General features: G+C 45.1%; 1 protein-coding gene across 2 annotated transcripts in view; it reads right to left on the bottom strand.

The window, feature by feature from the left end:
• MTMR2 (myotubularin related protein 2) overlaps positions 1–15511 on the bottom strand; it is a 52729-nt gene extending 37218 nt beyond the window's left edge. For both annotated transcript variants that reach the window (XM_088522348.1, XM_088522349.1), the window contains exon 1: positions 15433–15511. The gene's annotated coding sequence lies outside the window, so the exon portion shown is untranslated. The remainder of the gene's footprint in view (positions 1–15432) is intronic.
• Between the last annotated feature and the right edge of the window lie 8164 nt (positions 15512–23675).

The following is a 23675-nucleotide window of genomic DNA, read 5'->3' as shown; positions in this document are numbered from 1 at the left end:
TCTGAGGCTGAAATGAAGGGAATGAGCAGACGAGCCAATCTCCACCACCACTCAAGCTCCAGCCCCGCCGCCTGACCACAGCTAATTAACCCCATGTGAACACAGGGAGCTCCTCAGCTTCAGCAGTTCCATTAGCACAGAGTCCCCCTTGGCTGCTAATGCTAAAACAGACTCCCCAGCCTGTGGTTTAATACTCTTTCTGGCAAGGGGCAGGGGAAGAGTGGTCTGTGGCCGACACGCGAATGGAGGGGGACGGCGGAGACCGGCTCTCCCTCTGGCACAACCACGGCCAGGCCTCCTGCCCTTGCTGCGGTTTGTGCACGGTGTCGCAGCTCTCGCCAGTGCCCTCTGTGCAGTATTGCTGGGGCAATTCTGGTGTTAGTCTAAAACGCTGAGGACCCCACTGAGGGAGCGGTGTTTTCACAGAAACCCGACACACCTGCGTTTCATGAGTCAGACGGTACAGGGCAAGGCTGAGCGACAGCAACAGCACAGGTCAGACTGTTGCGTTTGGGGGCACCTGAGGAACATCTGAGAACATGTGTATGTTCGCCAGGATTCTGCAAGGGTGAAAATGTCACAGGAATTTTGCCACTTATCATTAGTTGAAGGTTTGGCCCAATGCAACACAATCAACCTGCAAAAACAGGAATTTTATCTCTGAACTTCACTCCTGTTTGACGAAACAACACATCTCAAACTCTTCGTAGGGGAAAGAAGCTGCCTGCAGATATCCCAGAATGGATTTGAGAAGACCAAATACCTCCTGCAGCTTTTCTGCTCCTACGCTGCAAGCCCAGGCAGCTCCCCAACATCCTTTCCTCACATCTAGGTTAAGTGACAAACAGGACCTTCATGAGGACCTTCAGGGAAAACACCCCATTCCTTTTGCTCCTATTTCTCCTTCTCCTCTCCTTCCTCTCAACCCAAGCAGAAGCAGGAAAGAGGTTTCGGAAGCAACTAACACTGATGTCAGTCTTTCATCTTAGTAATTATTATTAAAATTTATTTCCTACAGCCAGATTTTGAAAGATAAATGAGAGCAAATGAGCATAATGGTCTCGTATAGTATCTGCCTGCATTATTAACCCCTTGGCTGTATGGAATACATATGTGCAACTAATATAGAAATTACAGTGGAAATGAAGCGCAGTGACTCAGCTCTTGATAAAGTGTTCACTGTTATTATTACGGCTATTCCACACCGTGCCAGATGGTTTTCAAACACAATTCAGGCTCAGACAGGTGCCCTCTGGCGATTCTTGTTCAGGCAGTTGGAAGACACGACTGCCTCGGCAGCAGAACTGAAGCAGCAAAGCCAAAAAGCTGCTGCAGGCGCAAGCGTCTGAGACAGCAAACGCATCCTGTAACGCTGTGAAGGTGCAGAGGAAATATCTGGTGGAAAACAGAGGCAAAGTCTCAGGCCACTTCAAAACGTACCATCAAGCAGCACCTGCAAGCAGCATCAGAGGCTGCCTCTATCTGCAGACATTTCTGAAAACGAGGAATATAAAAAAGGTGAGGTAACTATTATAGAAAGAGTCTGACTATGAAGTTTGTGCTTTCCTAGACTACATCAACAACAGCTTTCCACGGAAGGCAAAAGCACCAATCCAACCTTGGAAGGGGGTGGTTTGACCACAGGAGGCTCTGAGAAGAGCACAACAAAGGTCAAGTAGAAGCTAAGCACAGAGATGCTCAGGGACTGCTGGGGTCGAGCTGTGAAAGATGCAGGCAAATGCACCATGTAAGTAGGACTGATCTTTCATCCCCGTATCATTACTCTCATGGTAGGCAATTTATTACAATATGCTTTGTACTCTAAAACTCGTGTTTTATTTCCCTCTCCATCCACACTCTGCAAGAAGGAAATCTCCTAGAATATCTCCAGGAAGAGCTTTCAATGCAAGTCTGACCTAGGGACAACCATGCTGCACAACCTCTCCTGGTAGGAGAGTGTGTGTGATCCAGGAAGACAGTCATGACAACTGCACATGGAGGAAAAAAAAAAAAAAGGGAAGAAGAAAAAAAGGAGAGGCAAAAACCCCTCCGTAACACACTATGAGAGCCCATGTGATACGAAGTCAGCCATCCCAACATGCAGTTGCTACAACGGTCACTTCCAAACAAGCGTCTTCAAGATCTGCCTCTTCATGGATCCAGAAACCATCCTATGCAAAGAGGGACTGAACTGCAACTCCCAAAGAAACTGCCCACTGTTAATTTTCAAAGACACTCATTCAGACTTTAAAAACTGAGAAAGAGGCCTTTGTCTTGCTTCAAAACAAGTTACTGGCAAAAGAAAAACTGTAATAAAATAAAAAAGAAAACATAAAGTTCAGGTTTCTAAAGCTCCTATCCTAATTCCCTGGTTGGGAAGCTGTGTACAAGTGGAGCGTCTGGAACCCAGAGAAGAAATGATGAGGCAGGAAAGACAAACATTTCTAGAAAACAGGCTGGTTAAAAAACAAACTAAAGCAATACGCTTATGTATAGGACGTTAGGACAGTTATTGTCTGGATGATGTCCAAAAATACAAACCTGGTTCACTCTTCTAGCTAATGCATTCAGCCCCTGATGATAAAGTCAGCTCTCCAGCACCTCCGTTATGAATTTTCCCTTCTCTGCCACCGCAACAAGTAGCTGCTCCTTGCCTTGCAAAAGTTGCCAATTAGCTGGATGCTAATTGGCATGAGCTGCTCACACCATTTCTTCTGTATCCAATTGTATGTTTTGTTTCAGTAGTCACTGGACTGACATGGAAAATGGGTGATAAAGTGCACCACTGTGCTATACAGTTTCAGCCGCAGAGGTCATAAATGAGAAAAGCACTGCAGAGTGTAAATTTCCATTTCCTCCCTTCCTGTTTTTTGTAAAAGTTTCTCATTATGTGCATTCCTAGCAATTAATCAAGGTGAAAACTCCAAATTAATGATGACTAGTGGCAAATACGATTTAATTTGGAAGCTCTAGATGCCAAGAGAGTGGGATCCAATTGGTTCACATTAAAAGCAGGGCCGTGAACGGGTGCACCTGCAGTACTTGGGCACTCTTCTTAAAAGTATAATTACACAGAGGGATTGAGCACTCCCTGCTCACTTCCCAAATTCAAGCTGAGAGCGCTTCCTTTTCAGTACTTTCAGCACCCCTGTTTCTTTCAGAGACAGAAAAGAAGCACTAGGAAACCCTTTGGGTCCTGCAAGAGCAAAGGGACACAACGAGTGCTTGTTCCGCACCAGTGTCACTTTGTCCTAGCTACTCCGGCTGACCTGGCCTGGGAATCCAGGCTGCTGCCCACACGAGAGGCTCCCATTTCAAGCAGCTCTCTGTGGACCTGCACAAGGCTGGGTGGCTCCCACAGCCCTTGTTTGTGCACCTGTTCTTAAGGATATTCACAAGAGCTTTGAAGATCCTTCTTCATGGAATACTCAAGTGAGCAGTCCGTCCCAGAAGCAGGGCAGGCGTTCGGCGCAGCCACGGGCTGCAACAATCTCTGCTGCTGTAAATTAAGTTTTAACCTCCTAACACCCCGTCTATCCCAGAACAGGAATCCCACTGTGCTAAGGACTCTACATACCCAAAATAACAGGCAGCCCTGCTCCTGAAGAGCTTACATGGCTGGACAAAGGAGTATTATCTGCAGCAAGCAGGGATTCAGTCTTGGTTCTTCTCAGAAAACTAGGAAAACAAAACAGGCTTATCCTGATCAGACGACACCAGCACAAGAAACTTAAATATACATAAAATGCATCCTTGCACTCCCAGAAAACACAGTACTGACTCTTTATGCACATTCAGAATATGCAATTTCTGCATTTCAGGACTACATGGAAATCACCTTCTTTCTAAACATCTGAAGATCCCACTTTAACATCTGCTTGACCTGTAATGATTACAGAGGGGGCAAAAAGCCATAAACAAATATACTTTGGAAGGAAAGAAAAGCACCAACTGCCAGGCTTCCTCTGGCATTCAGAAGAGTCAGACAGTTATATAATAAAATAATGTACCCTCTCCATTCAAAAGGGTCGGCAATGTCAGAGCTTAACAACATCTTAAAAAGAAGCCATTTCAGCAAACAAATCATTGTGCATGTGTGTGACAGACCTCAAATAGCCCCCCACGCCACTTGCCTGAATGGAAAAGATTCACTGCTGTTGCCAAGCAAATCCGGGTCTCAATCTGACTGCAACGTTCCACAGAAAGAAAATGTCATTTTTAAAAAGTTGATCCTTTTAAGTAGCATCCTGGGCTGAATATATAGTACATGTTTTCCCATGAGCCATAAAGAGAATGTCCTTATATTCTGACCGTGAACAAGCTTTTCTAGGAATGCAAATTTTGCTCTCAATAGTTACACAATGGCCTGCAGTGTCACAAGCACTGTTCATGCTCTATTAGTCATTCTTTTATTATTTTTCTACCCAGAAGCTCACAAAAGGCCCCCAGTGCGTGGAGAGCGCTCGCTACACAATAGGCTGATTGTTTAAAATATTTGCAAGACTCCAAGAATAGAAAAGCCAACACCCAAAGACCGACCGACAGGCAGCACATAATTAACAGCAGCAAGCAGCCCACAGGATCATGCTTCCATGAGTCAAACAACCAGAAGGTAAAAAACAGGAAGAACCCAGTTATCATAGGCCTAACCTAAGATCAGCTCATCACCCTGTGGAGGATAACGACAAAATCATTTGTAGTCCTGAGAGAAACAAAATGGGAATTGGTTTTCTAACAAGCTCCAGCATGGGATGGGACAGCAGTCAGCAACAAGAAGGAAATCAGAACTAGAAAGGAAGAAAGAAAAAAGTCTCAGATTCCTGCTGGAAATAGATGTTTTACCTGTTTCAGCAGCTACATTTCAGCCCGCATCAGCAGAGTCCAAAATCAGTTACTGCCTCCTGAACGCCAGCTGATAATCCAAGACTTTGGTCTGAATCCAGGTCCCTGTGGAAATATGTTTGCCCTGCAGAAACCACCCCCGGCGCCAGCACCTTCCCTGGCAGCAGCAGCAGCAGCTGCCACAGCGATGGCTGCGGGCAAGGCCACGGCCTCTGGGCGAGACGGGGCTGCCTGGAGCGCGAGGGGGCTGGCAAAGTACCTGGGAATGGCTGCACACCTCTTGTTTTGAGGCATACAGAAAAAAAAACACCTTATGGAAATCCCAATTACAGTCCAAAATTGCTCTTTTATTTACCAGTGTTTATATTTATTGTGTAAATGTCAACATATCCCCCTTAAAATGTTAATCCAGAGTAAAAACTGCAACTAAAAAAATTATCTGGCTTTTAATGAGAATTAAGACATTGCCATGCTAAAATGCAATAATGATTACAGAGCCAACGTGAGAAGGAGAAGCAGAAAAACAGAAACTAATATGTGATCTCAAGTCTTAGTTTGTTTTAAAAGCTTTTTGTTGTTGTTATAAAGTAACATCCATAATATACATGGATGCTTCCCACAGTTTATGTGCTGCCTCAGTTTTGATTGTTATTTGTCTCTCTCTTTTAAAAACTTCTTGATGAGAAAAAACATGCACTGTCAAGCGCACTCTTCCTTTTGAACACACAGGACACAGCACCCTGGCCCCAATAAAACAAACACCTACTGCAGTCAAAAAAACAGGGATTTATTCACCAGAGACATTAGTTGTTCCATATTGGGATTAATTAAAAGAAAGAAGAAAAAGGTATATAAATGCTACCCTTGTGGAGAACCACGTATCACCTGGCTAAGCTGATGTGGGCTGAGAGCTCGGTACTATCTCACAGTTTTTCCACTCAAAAAGAGATTTGAAACAGCTAAGCCTGCTGCCAGCTCTGCCCTGCACAGAGTTGGTGCCTAGCGGAGTCTTAAGGCTAAAATAGCTTAAGTGCTCAATAATTTTGGGGGGTCCTGAAATGCAAACTAATTGAATTGAACTGAGGATGAGGATGCTTTCAGAATTGTTGAGCACCTCATATCGGCCTCCAATGAGAGCCCAGTGCCTCTGAAGATCGGAGTCACAGTTCCCAGGTTCAGCACCAGTTTCCACAGAACTCGCTCTCATTTCTGGGCTAAATACAAGGCCCAGTTTTCAAAGCACTCAGTTGCTGTTAATTTCCATCAGGCCTGGACTTGCCAAAAGGCTCTGCCCTCCTGCTTCAGGTCACTCATGGGGTGTGGGTTGAAAACAAAGTTATTTCAGACTCTAACACCACACATCGAAAAGAGACATCCCAAACAAACAAGCTTATCTGAAGACTACTACACATCAGTTCCCAACCATCTGTAATGATGGCTGATCTTCTACGATTACACAGTAGCCACAGCCACTTCTTCCTGACGCTTTGGCTTGCCTCAAGCAGAACGCGCCCACGTGAAGAGCCAGGTGCCTCAACAAGCAGCAGGATCAGCGCAGCCTGGATGGGTCCAGCTCCAGGTGCTGTCAGTGCCTCTTCTCCCACGTGGCTGGTGAAGCCGGTGAGCAGCGTTCAGAAGCCTCCCCAGGGCGGCACCCGCACTGCCCCCACGGTGCACCGACCCCGCGGAGGGCACGGAGGGGCTGGGCACCTCCTTCCCTTGCACTTACGACCGTCTGAATGAGGTCCTGCCCCTGCTTCCCGCAGACGAGTGTCTTGTGGCAGAGCAGTTTGTATTTGCTTTTTGTTTCTGACTGAACACAGAGCTTTCAGACATGAGATGAAGCACAGGAGGGGAAGGAAATGCTAAAATGAGAGACAGAATATTGTGAATTTCCCCAACCTGAGAGAAGCCTGAAGAACTCCCATACATTCATGGCAGATTTCTCGTGAAAGTAAATTCTTTCACTGAAAAAGGGACAGGTTTTTCTTCGTACTAGGAACTTCGTCCCCACATCCATCTTTATTTCAATGCAGAGATTGTTGCAGCTTATTACTTTTACTCCTCTGTCACCTTCAACCAAATATGGCTGAGGTTGTCTAAATGTTACAAGAACTACAAGGGAACAAACTCAGGTACAGATATATCTGTACATACAGAACAGATACATGCATATCTGATACATACAGAAATAGCGCTTAAGAAATCAGGTGACAATTCTTTTCTCTCTTCAGTTGCCCACAGATTTAGTTGACATACAAAAGAGAAATTAAATGAGCTAAGAAATAATAATTCCTTCCTTTTCCTGGAATAGAGAGCAACCCAAACTCAATGCGCTTCTTGCCCTTGACACACAGACGAGGAGGGAGCTCTGTGGAGGTGCTCACATTGGAATTACTCACTGCAGGCTCTTCTTACAGTCACTGGGGAGAAAGCAGGATGACTCTCTCCTCCCCAGTGCCTCCAGGAAACCCAGAGAGACTGGCAGGGAAATCTCCAGTGAGAAGAGAGGGATCTCATCTTTAGGCAAGGTGGAAGCAGAACATAGAGTCTATGGTCAGGATACATTTTGGCAGCAGATCATCTTTGGTGCTGTGAGTTTCGGTCATCTCCCGCTACCTGCCCTGCACAGGTCCTACAATTTTCCAGATGTAATCGATTCCTTCACAGGCTCCAACTCATTCACAGGCAGCTAGCTGAAAATGCTGAAGACATTAGTCCTATGGCCTGTGTCTGCAATCTCTCCCTTTCAGAAGATATAGCAGGGCATCTTACAGCAGGGATATTAACTGAAATCAAGAGTAAGATTTCATAGCACAGCAATAAAAATAGCAAGAACGCTTTATTCTCACTAAAGGCAGGAGACATGAATGAGGCTGTGGTTCGGAAATACTGTAATTCAGATATCAGGACTCTTCATGTCAGAAAACCAACTTCATGTTAGAAGTATTTGTCACAAAACAATAAGTCCTAATCAGATGCATACTCACTGCACCAGTAATGGTTCAAAAACATACTGGTAAGCTCACTTTTGTGCTCTGGAGCCTTGTAACACAGTCCTGCCCTTGCTAGTAACAGGCCATGAGCTTTGTACTGAATTTGCAAGGCTGCAGGAATGAGGTTTGTCCAGCCTCAAGTCTCAACTTTTCTCAGTCCCTGAAGTTTACTTGGTTTAGCTGTGACAGCAGCCTCTCCAATTGACCAGGTGTCTAGGACTGATTTACTTTTGTTATCTTTGTACAGTAAAACCACAGCTTTACTAGGTAGCTGTAACGAGCAGTTATTCTGCGTCGAATGAGCTATTTATGACTCCAAGGTAACGATGACGCATGGAGAGACGCAGGCCTGGTGCTAGACGGGTGCAGGGGGGACAGGGATGAGCAATGGGCTGGCATGGGGACCCCAGAGCTCTGAACAACCCACCAGGGGTCAAATAAAGAAATGCAGACTTGGGCCACCTGAAACTGGTGTTGGGGTAACAAAGAGAACAAAGTAGTAGTCCTTAATTCCATAAAAGGAATGATATATAGTAAAATCAAATGTAACATGAAATGACTCAAGCAGATGCTAGGGTGTGGAGGAAGAAACCACCAGGCTGAACCTCATATTCCTCCCACAAAAGGACTCCAGATCCTGACAACTGCCTGCTACCTCTATACTATCACCATGAGAGCGAAACCACCGACCTCAGGACCCAGAGGAGGAGCAGAAGTATGTGCAAAACCCCAGGAAAAGGGACAGAAATTAAGCTGTGTAGGCATGATAATTTTAAATTGTATTATTCTTTCTTTTTCTGCAGCAATTATCTTTGGGCTAAAAGTAATTTGACTTTTAACACTTCAATTATACTAATAAATTCTTGGGTAAATATATGTGCACACATACACATATGTGTGCATATATACACACACACACTCATATATGCATGGATGTATGTACATATATGTATGTATATATAAAAAAACATGCTGCTTTTTGCCCATAAAAAAGATTCTGAGTGTAGCACTTTGTCCTGGCAAATATTCTCTTTACAACACAGTAAATTACTCTAGATAATAACTTTGTTTTATTCCAGGCACGTGCTGCTCATCTTACTAGAAAGGGCAGAAGACTACCATAAACTCTCTTTCTAGGTAATTCACTAGAAACACAATCACACATCCACACCTTACCTAGACTAGACTTGAACTTTTGGGTGATCAACAGCAATATTTCTAGAGCCAGGGCTGAATGATTACAGAAAGGTTAGATATATAAAGGAGAGGTATTTCTGCTTAGCTTAAAAAGCGACCAAGGCGTCACTTCGGAGGTTATGAACTAGGAAACTGCTAGCATTTGCTCTTTATTAAATACACTGGAGCTCAGAAAGCAATGGAGAAGAATTCACTAAGCAGGAAAGACAAGAGAGAAGCTATGAAAAGAGCTACCTTCAAATCACTGGAAAATTACTGAGCAAGGAAACTATCTGGCAACAGAAACTACGGATGAGAGGAAAAGGAAAAACAAATACATGTAAAGTTCCACTGATTTTTCATGTTGGCTTTCACTGAATTTTTTTTTCAATTAGCTCATGGACAGTTACCGGGGCTATAAAACAATTAGGCACTTCTAATTTAAAACCAAAGACCGGATAATTACTGAAGTAGAGCCTTTTCTCACATCCTTGGGTTACCCTACACTGCTCTACAAACCAAATCCACCACTACCCTCCTGTCACCCCCCTCTTCATGCTCCTTGCCCCGGGAGTGCTGTCACAGCCTTCCTTGGGACAAGTGACAAGACCACTTTGCTCGTGTCCCCTTTTACAATTATACCTTGTAGATGGCACCTTGTCAGTGCGACCTCTGGAAGGTTTCTGCCACATTTTTAATGTGTGCTTGCTATTTTTCTCCTCAGCTAAGCTTTCTGAAAACATGAGCTATTTTAAGTATGGATCAGGTCTCTCTTTACACCACCTGATACCCTCAGGACTCAAGAAAAAAGAAAAGCAGCAGTAAAGCAGGGGATCTGGAAAAGCCTCAGGAAAGAGAAGGCATGGCCCTATTAACTGTGCTGAGCCATCCAAGAGGTTTTGTTACGATCTTCCTAAATGTTAATTGTGTAATTGTGTTTTTCTGTGGTAAATAGCCTGTAGTTAAGAAACTGGTTAAGGAACTACACATAAAAACTTCATATTGTTTAGCAAATACACTTTAGTCAACACAATCTTACAATCTCTATGCAGAAAAAGCAGTGCTTGATAGGACCCAAGAGACTTGTGCTCGAGTCCTAGCTTTGCTTCTCCCCACTGTCACATCCTCCTCATGTCTCCACAGCAGTTTCTCATCCTTAGACTTTCCCACTCTTTTCCCAGTCTCTCAGCAAGGGCTCTCAGCATGTCTCAGAACTTAGTAAAATCATCCACCAGGCATTAGTGAAAAGAGGGTTTAAAAGCACTTGAAAATAGCAAATCCTTGGCTCTTCAATTCAGAAATCATCTACCTCTAAACTGGTAGAGCAACTAGAACCATGGCACTTCTAGGCCTCTGAACAGTAGTGTAATATTGATTGTAATACAAGATACAGGCAAGTGTTAACTCTATATTCTCAAATGGAAAATATCCATTTTTTATTTTTTTTAAATACACACTTACATTGCATGGACAGAGCTTGAACACAGAGATGTGTGTGTGCCTGACAGAGGAAACTTTCCAAGACTGAAGGTCTTGCACTCCAAGACAAGCAAAAATGTTTTCTGCTCAGTACAGGAGCTGACACATGAATATCAAAGATTGCCCCTAAACACAATTTCTGAGTTCTTCAGAAGTAACAGTTTCTTTTCATGAGTGTGTTGCATAAATTAAAATTTTAAAAGTCTTTTTGAGACTTATTTTTACGATTTTCTGCCCCAAATCTGCAGACTCCAATAACAGATTCTCTTTACTTTGCAAATTTACATGACAGTAAAAGTGTTTTTTACCTTTCCAGTATAACAGTATATGAAAAACTACCTCAGACTGGACTTCAGTTGCAAGTAAACATTATAAATTAACCTACCCATATTAAAATTAATGATAATGAGCTTGGCTGGAGCTGCTAATTGGTTCTAAGCCTACTGCTAAGTTTCTAAAAAAAACAGTTCATTATCAACACTCAGCCAGCCATGTATTTGTCTTTAATGGTAACAAGTCTGGAGAAATCCTGCTTCACACGTACAAGAAACCAAATGCAAGAAGTGCTCCCAAAGGCCCTGAACAAAATGACAGCTCCTCGCCTTTCACTAACGCCAGAACTGGCAGAAATCTTCCTTTTCAAACCAGAACTTCAATGACTCATCCCAAAGCAACTCCATCAGCAAGCCCCACACATCTGGTAGCCATGTGGTGCTAGGAAGCCCTCCCCAGCCAACAGCTTACAGCCCCAGCTCCTTCCAGCGTTACTCTCATCCATGGGGAAAGAATTCCTTCAACATGACCTTAAATCAGAGCAGGTATCGACAGGACCTTATTTGAGACAAACAGGGAAGTCCATAGCTCATGGAGCTAGTGCTTCAACAGACCTTGCTGCATTCATTTACGCAGACTTTACATTTTCAGAGTTATCCCTGCAAACGTAAGGACAAGGAACCTGATTACTTTCATATGCTTAAGTAAAAGCATGAAGCATAAGATCCCTTGTGTCTGCAGACCTCTCTGGATGAGAACCACCAGCAGAGAGGTGGTAACAAGCAAAAAGAAAGTGGTAACATCATACGTTACTAAAGTCATGCTGGCAGGGAACATCTGCCACTCTCTTATCTCTCACTTTTGTCTTATACTAAGGGTGGAATAGCATTGGCATCTCCTGCAGCAGTTTCTTTGCAGTATAATCCCCTCCACAATTTTGCACAGGCGATACAAATTTTCCCTGAGCTGATCTAACAGAAATACCTTTGCCTTTATATTGGACTATTGGTCATACTGGACAGCAATAAATTTTTCAGACATTTGGGAGAAACACTAAGAAACTAAGGCATATATAAGATAGATTTCACAAACAAATGCTTACTTGTCTTTAATGGAAAGTAAATCTCTTGATATAGTCTATTTCTCAAAGTCATATGCTCTGTTAAAATCATGCATAGCTATGTCTGCTTTTTTCTTTTCAGAAAAGGAAAATTATTGCATGATTTTGCTGGCTGTTGTTTTAAATTCTGAAGATCAGAGTATCTGTATGCAAATGAAAAGAAACAACTCAAGATATATATTCATTTTAAGAGTGGACTGTGAGGAGTACTCCGAAGAGGTTGGATTACCCAGCACAGCTGAGAGCGCATCGCTCACTCGGGATCCCCAGGCCTCTTTGAAGATACAAAATAAATCCATAACAATAAATAAAGCTTCCTGTCCTTGGCATGATCATTCTGTACCTCATCAAAGGCAACATGAGAATCAGTGGCCTACATTGTTCCTCTTTCAGTCTCACGGGTTGTTTCTGGTTTGACTGCGAAAACACAAGGGCTCTTGCAAACAACCAGTTAACGCCAGCCCAGCTCCTTGTGAGTTGCTGGCTCATGGTCATCTGCCTTCCACAAGACCAGATCCAAGGGAAAGGTCCTAAAGATCCTAGTCATTGACCTTCGGAAGCCACAGCGAGCTGCAGAGCGCAGTCCTGCACCAGCCAAACCCAGTGGTAAGTGCCCTGGCTGAGTCCTGAGCGGCAGCAGAGCTGTTCTAGCACATTATGAGGGCACTTGTGCTAAGCAACCAGGACTGCTCCTAACTCAGTACTTCCATACCGTAACATGTGCAAAGAGCTATACTGCAAGTATCAGAGTTCTTCAAACACGTTTATAGTTGGGACAGAAGGTAGAAAACATATTTATTCCCACATGTTACTCCACATTACCATGGGCTACTAGAATAGCAAAGCAACTTTTCTTCTCAAATGCTACTACCACCGTATCCCATGTTTGCTATTAAAATACAAACATACTAACACATGTTCTTTAAGGAACTTACTCACATGAGCAGTCTTTACATATGAGTAAACTCTACCAAGCATATTTTCTTGCAGAATTACATATTAAGTATCTTTTGAAGTATGAAACTGTTCTAAATTCTCATCTGGAGTTGAAAGCAACTCAAGAATGTACTGCTGGAGATACCCGATTTATGCACCTTTTGCTTTCTGAGGTCTTCTAGTCTGCATAAAACAAGAAAGACAAAGACAACTCAACAAGGCTTCACATTTCTAAGTAATTGAATTTGGGATGAGTGAACTTGTACTCATTTTTCTGTAGCTGTTGATTTTTTATTTATATATATAAATAAAATGAATGTGTCACAGCACTATAGTCATAGTTTAACAACTCACCCTTGGTCAGACTTCAATCACAAAAGGAAGAAAACGAGTACAGCTCCAATCAAATAATCCTAATAGCTTCAGGCGGATTGTTGAAGGTTCAGAAAATCAGACAGCACACTAACTTTAAAGAAAATAACATCTAAAAAAAGACTGAAAGTGGGCTGAAACAGATCTACAGTCCACTTCATTGAAAAGTTACTCATTCGTGTAAAGGTATCACCAGATCTGTAGGAAGATTTGGTAATAAGAAACACTCTGAAGGTCACCAGGCATCTCTCATTATAAGAAACTTTTTACTTTCTTATGATTTTCCTTAAGCTTAAACAATTCAACTAAAATGTTTCATAGTGTACACCAACTCAAGAATGGTTTTTAACCAATAACTACATATGAAAAACTTTTATTTGTTTCCAAGACTGTTTAGTGGAAAAAAAAATCCTCAGAACACACACACACAAAAAAAAACGGTTAGCTTTCTTCTAGGATGTTGGAACCTGGACTTGAAATTTTGAAAGTCTTTGGATCTGCATTTTAATATCCCAAGAAATATACCAAAATTTTTGCCCTTTCTGGAGTTGGAGAACAAATCTGTCACTGTTGAGCATGCACAGACTATATCTTCTCCATTTCCCAATGCTTCCATCTGGCCAGGACACACTCCTGTGAGGCTGAACAGGATTCTCCTTGCAGCTGTTAGGTCTGCAAGCTCTTCTGATTTAAGCACTCTTTTCATGTCCAAAATCCTCATTCTCTTACACTATCACTGACTTTCAGAGGGCCAAAAACTACCTGAGCCAAAAGCAGAGGGGAAAAGAAAAGTACATTGCGGCAGCGAGGTATGGGGGAAAAGAGGCCTCCAGATACCCAGCAGGGCTTAACTGCACAGAGAAATTAATACAAAGAGAATAGAACAATTTAATTAATGAGAGTGAAAAATGTCATGAAAGACTTGGGAAGGAAAAGCCCTGGGTACAAGCCAGGGACTGCCTGCCTGGGGTGCAGCTCTGGGGCCTGCTGGACATCAGGATGACCACGGTCACACAACAGTACAGGAGTCAACACCACCTTGGGTTGTATGAGCAGGAACAGAGCCAGGCGATCCAGGGGATGCACTTGTCAGACCTCAGCTAGATACTGCACCCAGTTTTGCCCCTCCTAGTATAAGAAAGACATCAGTAAAATGGAGGGTCACAGGGATGGTCAGGGCTGGAGCACTTGCCCTGTGAGGAGAGGCTGGGGGAGCTGGATTTGTGCAGCTGGAAGCCAAGACAGATTTGGGAACAGCATGCCAATGCCTACAGCATCAAGGAGATCATCCTTGGTCATCAAGGAGATTGAGTCGGACTCCTCACAGCAGCACATGGTGGGAGGATGAGAGATAACAGGGATGCACTGAAACACAAGAGGTTCAGACTGGATATAACACACTTTTTCATGTGGATACCCAAGAATTGGCACAAGCTGCTCGTCGAGGTGATGCAGTCTCCGTTCTGGGAGGTTCTCAAGACCTGACTGGGTCAAGCCCTGGGCAGCCTGGTCTGATCCCACAGCTGAGCAGGAGGTTGGGGATCCCAAGGACTCTTCCCTCCTGGCTGTCCAACAATCCTGAGACTTCACGAGGAAGAGGGCAGCAAGGATCGGACTGAACAAGCTCCTTGTGCTAGGGCTTACCACGAAATCCATGTTTCCCTCACCACTGCTCCTCTTCCACCAGCCAGCCTCCATCCTTCCCCTAGGCTGGTAACTCGCAGCCCCAGCAGGACGCAACCTCACTGATAAACTGCGCTGAATGAGAGGAAAGTCTCTGTTCAGGGTCTGTGGTCTGCAGGGCTTGCAAACAGCCCACAGGGCTTCAGAGGGACATCATCAAGACTGCAAACGCTTGCCTAGGGCACAGGACCCAATTAAACAGCCAGCCCAAGGCCCAGCCTGGAGACACGGGCGTGCAGAACGGCGAGGGGACCCGGGGGACACAGCCACACGAGTGACCTCCTTGGTGTCCTTCTCGGGTTCCCACCAGGCACTCACGGGTCCCGGGTAACCTCAAACCGACCCGCACACCCAGGGCCGCGGCAGTGCTGCGATCACTTCGCTTCTCCCTGCGGGAGGGCGGCTTTTCCCTTCCCAAGGGAGGGCCCCGCAGCGGCCTCGCCAAACCCCACAGCCTGCGGGGAGCGCCGCGCCGGAGCCCCCGGGGCGACCCCATCCCTCCCGGCGGCTCCTCCCCGCCGCCCCTGCTGAATCACGGGCCGCGGCGGCCGTTACCTGGACAGGGAGTCGCCGCTGGGCGGCCGCGCCGCCGCCCGCCCGGCGAGCAGGCTCTCGCAGCTCGAGCTCTCCTCCATGGCGGCGGCCCGGGCGGGCGGCTCTCAGCGCCCGGCGCCGCAGGAAGCGGCCATGTTGGCCCGGCGTGCCGCGCGGGCGGGGGCGGCGGCCATGGGCGGGCGGCGGCGGCGGGAGCGGCGGCCATGGGCGGGCGGCGGCGGGAGCGGGAGCGGCCCCGCGCGGTCCCTCCCTCCCTCCGCGCGCTGCCCCGAGGGAGAAGCGGGCGGCGGGGAGGGTCGCGGTGCGGTGCCGCCGTCACCGCGCGGAGAGGGACGTTGTGTGACACCTCGTCACCGCGCGGAGAGGGACGTGGTGGGGCACCCCCGTCACCGCAGGGGTTTTCTCTCCCCAGTGCATCCAGACGTGAAAGTCATTCCTCAAAGCAGGGGTTCTTTCTTAGATATCCACCTAAAATCATTATTTTTTTATTCGATGAGCATTTAGAGGCACAGTTATGTCCCCTGTTGTGCTCAGTTGGTGCATATAGTAACAAACGGTTGTGCTCCCCGTATTTTTAATGGCCCATATCTGCTCAAAATCAAATCCCTCTGAGCTTGCCCAGCCCCAGGTGCGGCAGGAGCCGTGGAGAGTGGCGGTCAGAGCTGTCACCGCTGCAGGGTGTCCCCGCTGCTCGTGCCTACGTGTGCACGCACAGAAAGGAGGTTGCTGCCACATACGTCCTCATGTTTTCTGCCCTGGAGCTGTATCGTTAAAGATTGCCATGGAAGGGTAGATATCTGTGCGAAGAGCAGTTTGCGTTTACTTTCCTTGGTGAGGAGGAGATGAGTCCTTAGCATTATTTCCAAAGACAGCAGAACTGCAGCCTTACCCAGAGCTGGCGTCCTCGGAGCGCACAGCTGTGTTGACAACGATCCCGGGCGGCAGAACCGGATCGGAGAAACCCAAACCCTGTCCAGGTGTGAACAGGGAACAGGTCCCCAACGAGGGCCGCTGACCACTTGTTGGTAGAAGGGCTCTGATTATAGGAGCATCAGTCCAACGGGACCTTCCCACCTGAAGCACAAACTCAAGCCAGTGCAAGCCGCTTGCATTCTGAAATTTAATCTACATGAATATTTTACCACTGTAAAATGGTTACTCTTGTAAACGTGATCCTACCCTAAAGAGTAAACGAGTCGCCGTTGCTCTGACCCTTCTGTCACGTCGTGTCCCAGTGTTGGGGTGTATCTCCCTGCAGGCTCAGTCACCCAAAGCCTATGCAAGCAAACACAGGCAGAGCTGGGCTGTTACCTTGCTGTTACGTTTCCTCCGTCAGGACCCTGGCTGCTATCAAGCAAACTTGGTTTGGATGCTTCTGAAGCTGATTTATACTTGAAAACATAACTTTTTCAAAATTATATTTAAACTTTTTTTCTCCCTCGTGTTCTGAAAATGTTTATCGGCAAATAAGTTTGTCTGGCCTCTTTTTTTTCTTTTTTTAGCCTGAAGAATTGGGATTGCATAGCCTGTTCTAAAATGAAAACTCTTTTCTGCTTAGATGTGAGATGTTATGTAAAATAAAGCAATTGCTAGTGTTTTATTACAGTGTTAAAACTCAAAACAAATGCTTTGATGTTATCAAAATGAAAAGATTGATAGCCCTGTGCTGCTTTTGTCCTATCTGCAAAACTTTTTGATATGTTTGTCTTACCTTGGGGCAAGTAGCCTTTTAGAAACCTTTTTTTTTTTTTCCTGGAAAGGAGAGATTTTCTGCCCCTCCTCTCCTGTTTTCTCCTCTTTTCCTTCTTTCCTGTTTTCTCCACCTGTGTTTGGACACAGACTGTGACTTCCAGAGTGAGTATCTGTGTTTCTTGGGAGACAGGTTGGTAGGGGGTGCTGTAGTAGCAGTAGATTTTCGTCTTTGCTGAGCGGTTATGTTGATCCTGGTAGCCCTTTCCCACTGGCGCTCCCTTTTCCCAGTCTTTCTCAGGACTGATTTCCTGAAGGTGCTGTGGAACTAGCATAGGGCAGTGCATGTTTCCCCTTCAAATCTGGTAGGACTAATATCCCTAAACTATGAGTTGGTATTCATTTTTATTCTCTCTGCTTGGCATAGGTTCAGAGTGGTGAAGTTGTTTTAAAAAAGTCAAGTAGGAATAAAAAACCCCAGCAAAATATAAACCACCTTCGTTATGTGGAAATATTAGAGTGCCTTCCTCTCTTCCTAATTTGCTTTTGATGTGGCATCTCAAAGTAGTTTATTGATGAAGTGCCCTATTTGCTTTTCACTGCCCTGTTTTGGTCTTGGCTTTATCCCCAGGGCCTGTGAAACTCTTTGGAAATTGCCCCGGGTGGTTTGTAGAGGAGAACAAAGCTGATCACCTCCTGCACCTCGGAGGAAACCCAGCAGTCTGCTTGTGCATCTCTGCTTAGCAATACCACATTGCCAAAGTCAGTCACAATCCTCTCTCTGGCAAGTGAGTTACCTCAGGGCTCTGCCAAGTGATGGAGAATTAACTAAAGGCCCTGACATAACCAAACCCAATTAGAGACAATTCACAAGATTGTTTTATAACTGAGGCAAAATAAGCACTGCTCAGGCTGTTAACCTACTTTTGCCTGCCCCGTCCTTCATCATTATCTTAGAAGTAACACGGGTTTCTTTTTTGAGGGAAGGCTCCATCGTTTTGTGATTTAAACACAGGAATAATAACAGAAAATCACCATTATCATGGATAAGCAATAAAACTGTGTTTATCTTTAAAGAGGTGTGCCTGACCCTGCTGAGGTCAATGATACTGTGAAAGACAAGAGAAAATGACAGGGGTCATGGAAAGGAAAACATACTTTCATGGGAAAGGTACTTTTCAAGTAAAGGACAAGCAGACATCCTGCAATATTTTTGAAACTCTGCTTTTGTTGTTGTTTTTTGTGCCATACATTTTACTAGAAATGTGAAATGTATGGCACCTGACTTCCTTAGGTGTTCAGAAGCTGTCTGAGCTGTGGAGAGTGCAGAGTGAAGGGGATCATTTTACATAACATGGAAAACATGATTCGGTGACAGAAGGTGAAGCTTTTGGCTCAGTCCTTGAGTGTGAAGAGGAGATAATATTTGCACTGTTTGTATTTAAAACTGTTTACTTAAACATTCTGCTAAATAAGGGGCTTTCTCATTGTATGTCTATGTCTGCTACCTTATTTGATGTACGGTAGATGAACATGCCAGATGTTAACAGATATCCCTTCTCTGGAACAACCTGACTTTGCTGCTGCACAGCGAAATGCTGCCTTGTCATATCTCATTTGGTGAACACAAGGGTCCCCAAAGCTAGCGACACAGTCATGTAGCACGAGCATCCTGCCACAAGCGCACTTAGTCTCTTCAGGGTCACTTGGGGATGTTTGGACATGATTTTGAATCCTTGACTAAATATGCCTGGGGTGTGGGATTGCAGAGCAGAGAAGAAGCCGTATTTCTGTTGGCCAAGATGTTGGCACAACCATGAAGCAGAACGCTGTGCTCAATAATTCCCGCTAGAAAGCACACTCACACTGCTGCAGCCTTTGACCTGCTTTTATATGACATGAGACAAACCCACTCTCTCCCTCTGTACTCCATCACACAACCCACTACAGTTATTGAAAGACAAGGGAGAGGATTCCTGACTCCTTTTGAAAATGGCCTCACGGTATCCTTCACCCAAACCCACCATTAAAATCGCATACATCCAAAAGTTAGCTCTCCTTGCGGGAGCTCTAGGGATCGCTCGTATCTTCTCCATGTTACTCAGGCATTCCAGTATCCCTGTCTGTGCCCCGTTAGCCAACACATTAAATATTTCATGGTAATGGCAACTTCACACACTGTGCCTTCCTCTCTGGTAGTCCACATTAGTGGGTCCAACAAATTTGCAGCATGACTCAGTCCCATAATTGTTCTAAAAACCACACGACCAGAGACACCCTTGTCTTTCCCTTTAATTCATTAAAATGGCTCTCAGATTTATTATATTTTCTTGTCTCCTTGATGTACAGCTTAAGGGCAGTGGGCAGCTGATAAAAGATTCTCTGTGTTGGGAAGAAGCAATTGTCAGTGGCTAGACCCCACAGTGATGTATGACCATCAAATCACTTCGGAGGTGGCATGTGTTCCTTTTGTCAAGCCCCATCAGCTGATAAAGTATGAGGTCAGAAGCAGCGAGAGCCCTGGCACACACAGAGGGGCCGATGAAGAACAATGTGCTGTGGCCGTGATTTGGAGCTCAAGCTGCCTGTGGTTGCAAGAACATCTGTTACAAGATAGTCACGGGGCACAGATTCAGTCCTGCCTGTGCATGATGCCTGTGCCATCAAAGCTGGAAACTAGTTAAAACTAAGAGAGGGACTTATGGCTACACTTAAATTGTCACCATATCTCCAAGATTACTGTACTCAAGGTTAACCTGAGTGGACTGCTTACCCTAGGTCTCCGATGATACGGTTCTTTTCTGGCTGTAATGTCATCCTGTCAATGTTTTTGCTTTGCATCTCATATGTGCCTAACAGAAGCAGAAGCTGATGAGCTTCTAACACTCTCTTTCACCACTAGATTATTTTTTTATGCAGCTGTGTGTACATATTGGTATTGGGTGTTACAGAGGTAGAGCTATGAACTCCATCTGAGCCTAATCCTGCATAGTATTTCTTGGTAGGTGTTTACATTTGAACACTTGTGGCAGGCAGTATCGTGCTCCTCTCATCCTCTGACTAGTGACTGCTCACGGAGCAGTGAATCCTTACACTTCAGAGAGGCTCATGAGGATGTCAGGATCCATCCCAGTGTGTGCTCAGCGTGTACAGGCCACTGGAGCCAGGCAGTTTCTAACAGTCCCTTGAATACAGGTTCACTTTAGGTCTACAGAGTCTGAGACACTGCTGTCTCTGTATTGTATATGTGTGCACAGGATTTCTCATATTGAGATCTTGAATTTAATAGCTATAATTAGGGAAATAGTTAAGAATACTTGATTTTATCTCATATTTCTTTTCCTATTAAGGAAATGTGCGTTTGTGGTATTGTTTTATTATCACAAGCTAAAAAGAGATGTTGGTAAGAGCTGGAAATGGTCTTAAAAATGAGATGGAGACATCTAGAATATAGCATGAAGTAGGAATTAATTCCTTTTGGTCTTCCTTTCATTCAACTCAATGGCTTGAATTTCTCCATGGAAGGCTTATACAGTTGCTTGACTTCCTTAGAAAAATCAATAGGGTGTTCAGCTCTAGTGGTGAAAGGGCTGGAAATTACAGGCTTAACAGTGAGCGCAATAAAAATAATAAAAAGCGGTATTTGAGAAGTGTTTGATTTGAGGTCTATATAAGTAGAGCTACAGTGGGTGAGCTATGGAAAACATTCAGGAAGGTAGTAAAAACATGTCAACCCACTGTACACAACGAGGGATGAAGCTTGTTACTATAATTTGGAGATGGCAGGTCTTAGGGAATGTCTGTAATGCTAAATAAGAGACCCAAGGAGCAACTTTAAGTTCTCATTAATCACATTGCTCATTTTTTGTCTTATTAGCCCAAGGGGGAAATCACTTCAGCCTGCTGCCTTCAAGACACCCACATGGCCTTCTGAGAGCTATCCCTGGGGTGAACTGGCTCCCAGACTGAGCTGGCCCCAGTGGTAACGCTTAGAAGGCCGTGTGGGAAGAGGCTGTGCCAGGTCGGACTCCCTGCACACTGCACAACCTTCTGGCACTACTCCAGCAAGCTCTGTACTGTCAAACAGCCGCTTGTGCTCTCCTGACCTGCTGCCAGGTGTGCAACATACCCTTCCATTTCCGCTAGGAAAATACTTGTTTGATTCGTCTCATTTTGTAGTAGACTTGTTGATCTGGAAAATCCTCACAAATAAAAGTGATGTCTTAGGACCATGGGAGACTCAGAGGAGAACCCAGACTGAAGTGCTGTACAGAGCTGATGTGGCCAGACTGCTCCAGAAGGCACAAACCCTACTCATTGTGAGCAGAAACCAATTTGCTTCACTTGGCCTTACAGAAGAGACCATAGGGTCCTTTGGCCCTCTCCATGCCCATTACACACAGAATCCCAGAATCACAGAATGGTTGAGGTTGGAAGGGACCTCTACAGATCATCTAGTCCAACCCCCCTGCTCCAGCAGGGACACTCAGAGCACAGGGCACAGGGTGGCCTCCAGGCGGTTTTGGAAGATCCCCAGAGGAGACTCCACAGCCTCTCTGGGCAGCCTGTGCCAGGGCTCTGTCACCCTCACAGCAAAGAAGTTCTTACTCACATGGAGATGGAACTTCCTGTGTTTCAACTTGTACCCATTACCCCTCGTCCTGTCACTGGCCACCACTGAGAAGAGTTTGGCCCCATCCTCCCTACATTCTCCCCTTAGGTACTTGTACATGTTGATCAGATCTCCTCTCAGTCTTCTCTTCTCCAGGCTAAACAGGCCCAGCTTGCTTAGTCTTTCCTCATAAGACAGATGCTCCAATCCCTTAATCATCTTTGTCGCTCTACGCTAGATCCTCTCTAGAAATTCCACATCCCAGTTATGCAGGGGAGCCCAGAACTGCACACTTAGTATCGAGAAGCTGGTCAGTCCTTCTAGGGGCACCAAACAGCTGGAGAGGGTTCTCCCAAGAAGGTGATTAGCAGGAGTGGCTGCTCAGAGAAGCAGCGGTGCAGAGTTATCTCACCGGCTGTCTCAGAGTCTGCTGAGTAGCATGGGAAGCTGTGAATAGGGCAGCCTGTTCTTCATTGTCCTTGACATGTTCTGTGGTTAATAAGAAATCTGAGCCAGGTCTTGAAATTACAGTAAGCTCTTACTAAATGGAAGCAAGGAGCTGAAAGAATATAAGAAGGATTTTTTAGGCAAGGAGAGGAATTTTTGCGTATGGCTGTCTAAAACTTCTGTCAAACGCACAATGTAGGTAGAAAGACAAAATGTTGGTATCTTCATAGGTAGAACACCACTTCCCATGTTGTGAAGCTGGTTTTAGATCATGGAAGTAGCAGCTGGCTTGTAACTATCTTGCCACTTGTTTTGCAGTCAAATATATGTGACAGTCGATTAATGAAACTATGAAAGGAGTATCTGGGCTGCAATGACATATACGCCAAATTTCCCAATGCAGTCTGAATGTATCCCCTTTGGAAATCCCATCTGTGTGCTAGATACAGTTCCAGATAAAGAACATAACAGGACTGCGTAACTAAAAAGGGTTATAACGGTCTCAAGCAAGTGTTGTGGAATTCAGGTTTCACAAGCACCTATAAATATGCCATTTTTTGTCTATATTCTGTCAGTTGATTTTCAAGTACTTGTAACCTAAATATCAAGACTCTGATGCAGTGCTGATATAAACTTCTGTAACTTGTAAAGGGCAAAAAAAAAGCATTAATTATGTTACATGGGTGTAGTAAATCATCTCTCATCATCCCTCACCATCATCTGCAGTGAGTGACCCCTGAGCCTTCAGCACCGTAAGTCAAAGAATTTGATGGTCCTGATTCTCTCATTCCTCTATGTATTCTGTGTTTTGGGGGGTCTGTGTCCATGTATTTGGCTCAAAAGATGAGGAGCAGGAGTACCACTCACTATCATCTCTTTCCTGGCCTTGAAAGGCAAGGGCCTCATCTCGCTGCAATATGTCTGAGAGACTGAGAGGGATATATGGTACCATCAGACAATTTCAGGTGGAAGATGATAGCCCTCATTTCTCAACCTTAAGATCAATGAAATTCCTGTCCCTGACAAGGAAGGGAAAGGATCAGAAGTTAGATTCAGTGTTGGGGCTGGTGACATTACTGGAGAGAGAGAGGGAAGAGGCCTAAGGCAACCTAAGGCAACCTTTTTTTCTTCCCAACTGCAGTTTTTGTCCCTGAGAAGCCTCCTTCCTGGACCCAGCATGAGGACCCGAGTGGCATGGAGAACTGTGATGTGAAGCACCATCTTCCATCATGAGCTACATCTGCCCTGGCATCTCGACAGTGTCTCCAACAAATATCTGTTGTTGCTTTACCAAGATGTTCAGCCCATCCATCCGCAGCGTGCTGATAGGTGAACTCTGATGGTTCATGAGCTGAGGCAGTTTGGAGTCCGATCCTTTGGCTGCAACACGTTTGCTTTGGCCAACTGCTGCAGAAGCAACTGCGTGGAGCAGAGGTGCTAGTGGGGTTGGCAGTGCCTGAAACTAGCAGGAATTCAGAATGAGCCTTAGCGTGAT

This window comes from Tinamus guttatus, unplaced genomic scaffold (genome assembly GCF_059628265.1).
Source record: "Tinamus guttatus ecotype Peru unplaced genomic scaffold, ASM5962826v1 Tinamus_guttatus_pri_ptg000150l, whole genome shotgun sequence".
Lineage (NCBI taxonomy): Eukaryota > Metazoa > Chordata > Aves > Tinamiformes > Tinamidae > Tinamus > Tinamus guttatus.
Note: the sequence above shows the minus strand (reverse complement) of the source record. Positions and strands in the feature narration are given on the sequence as shown.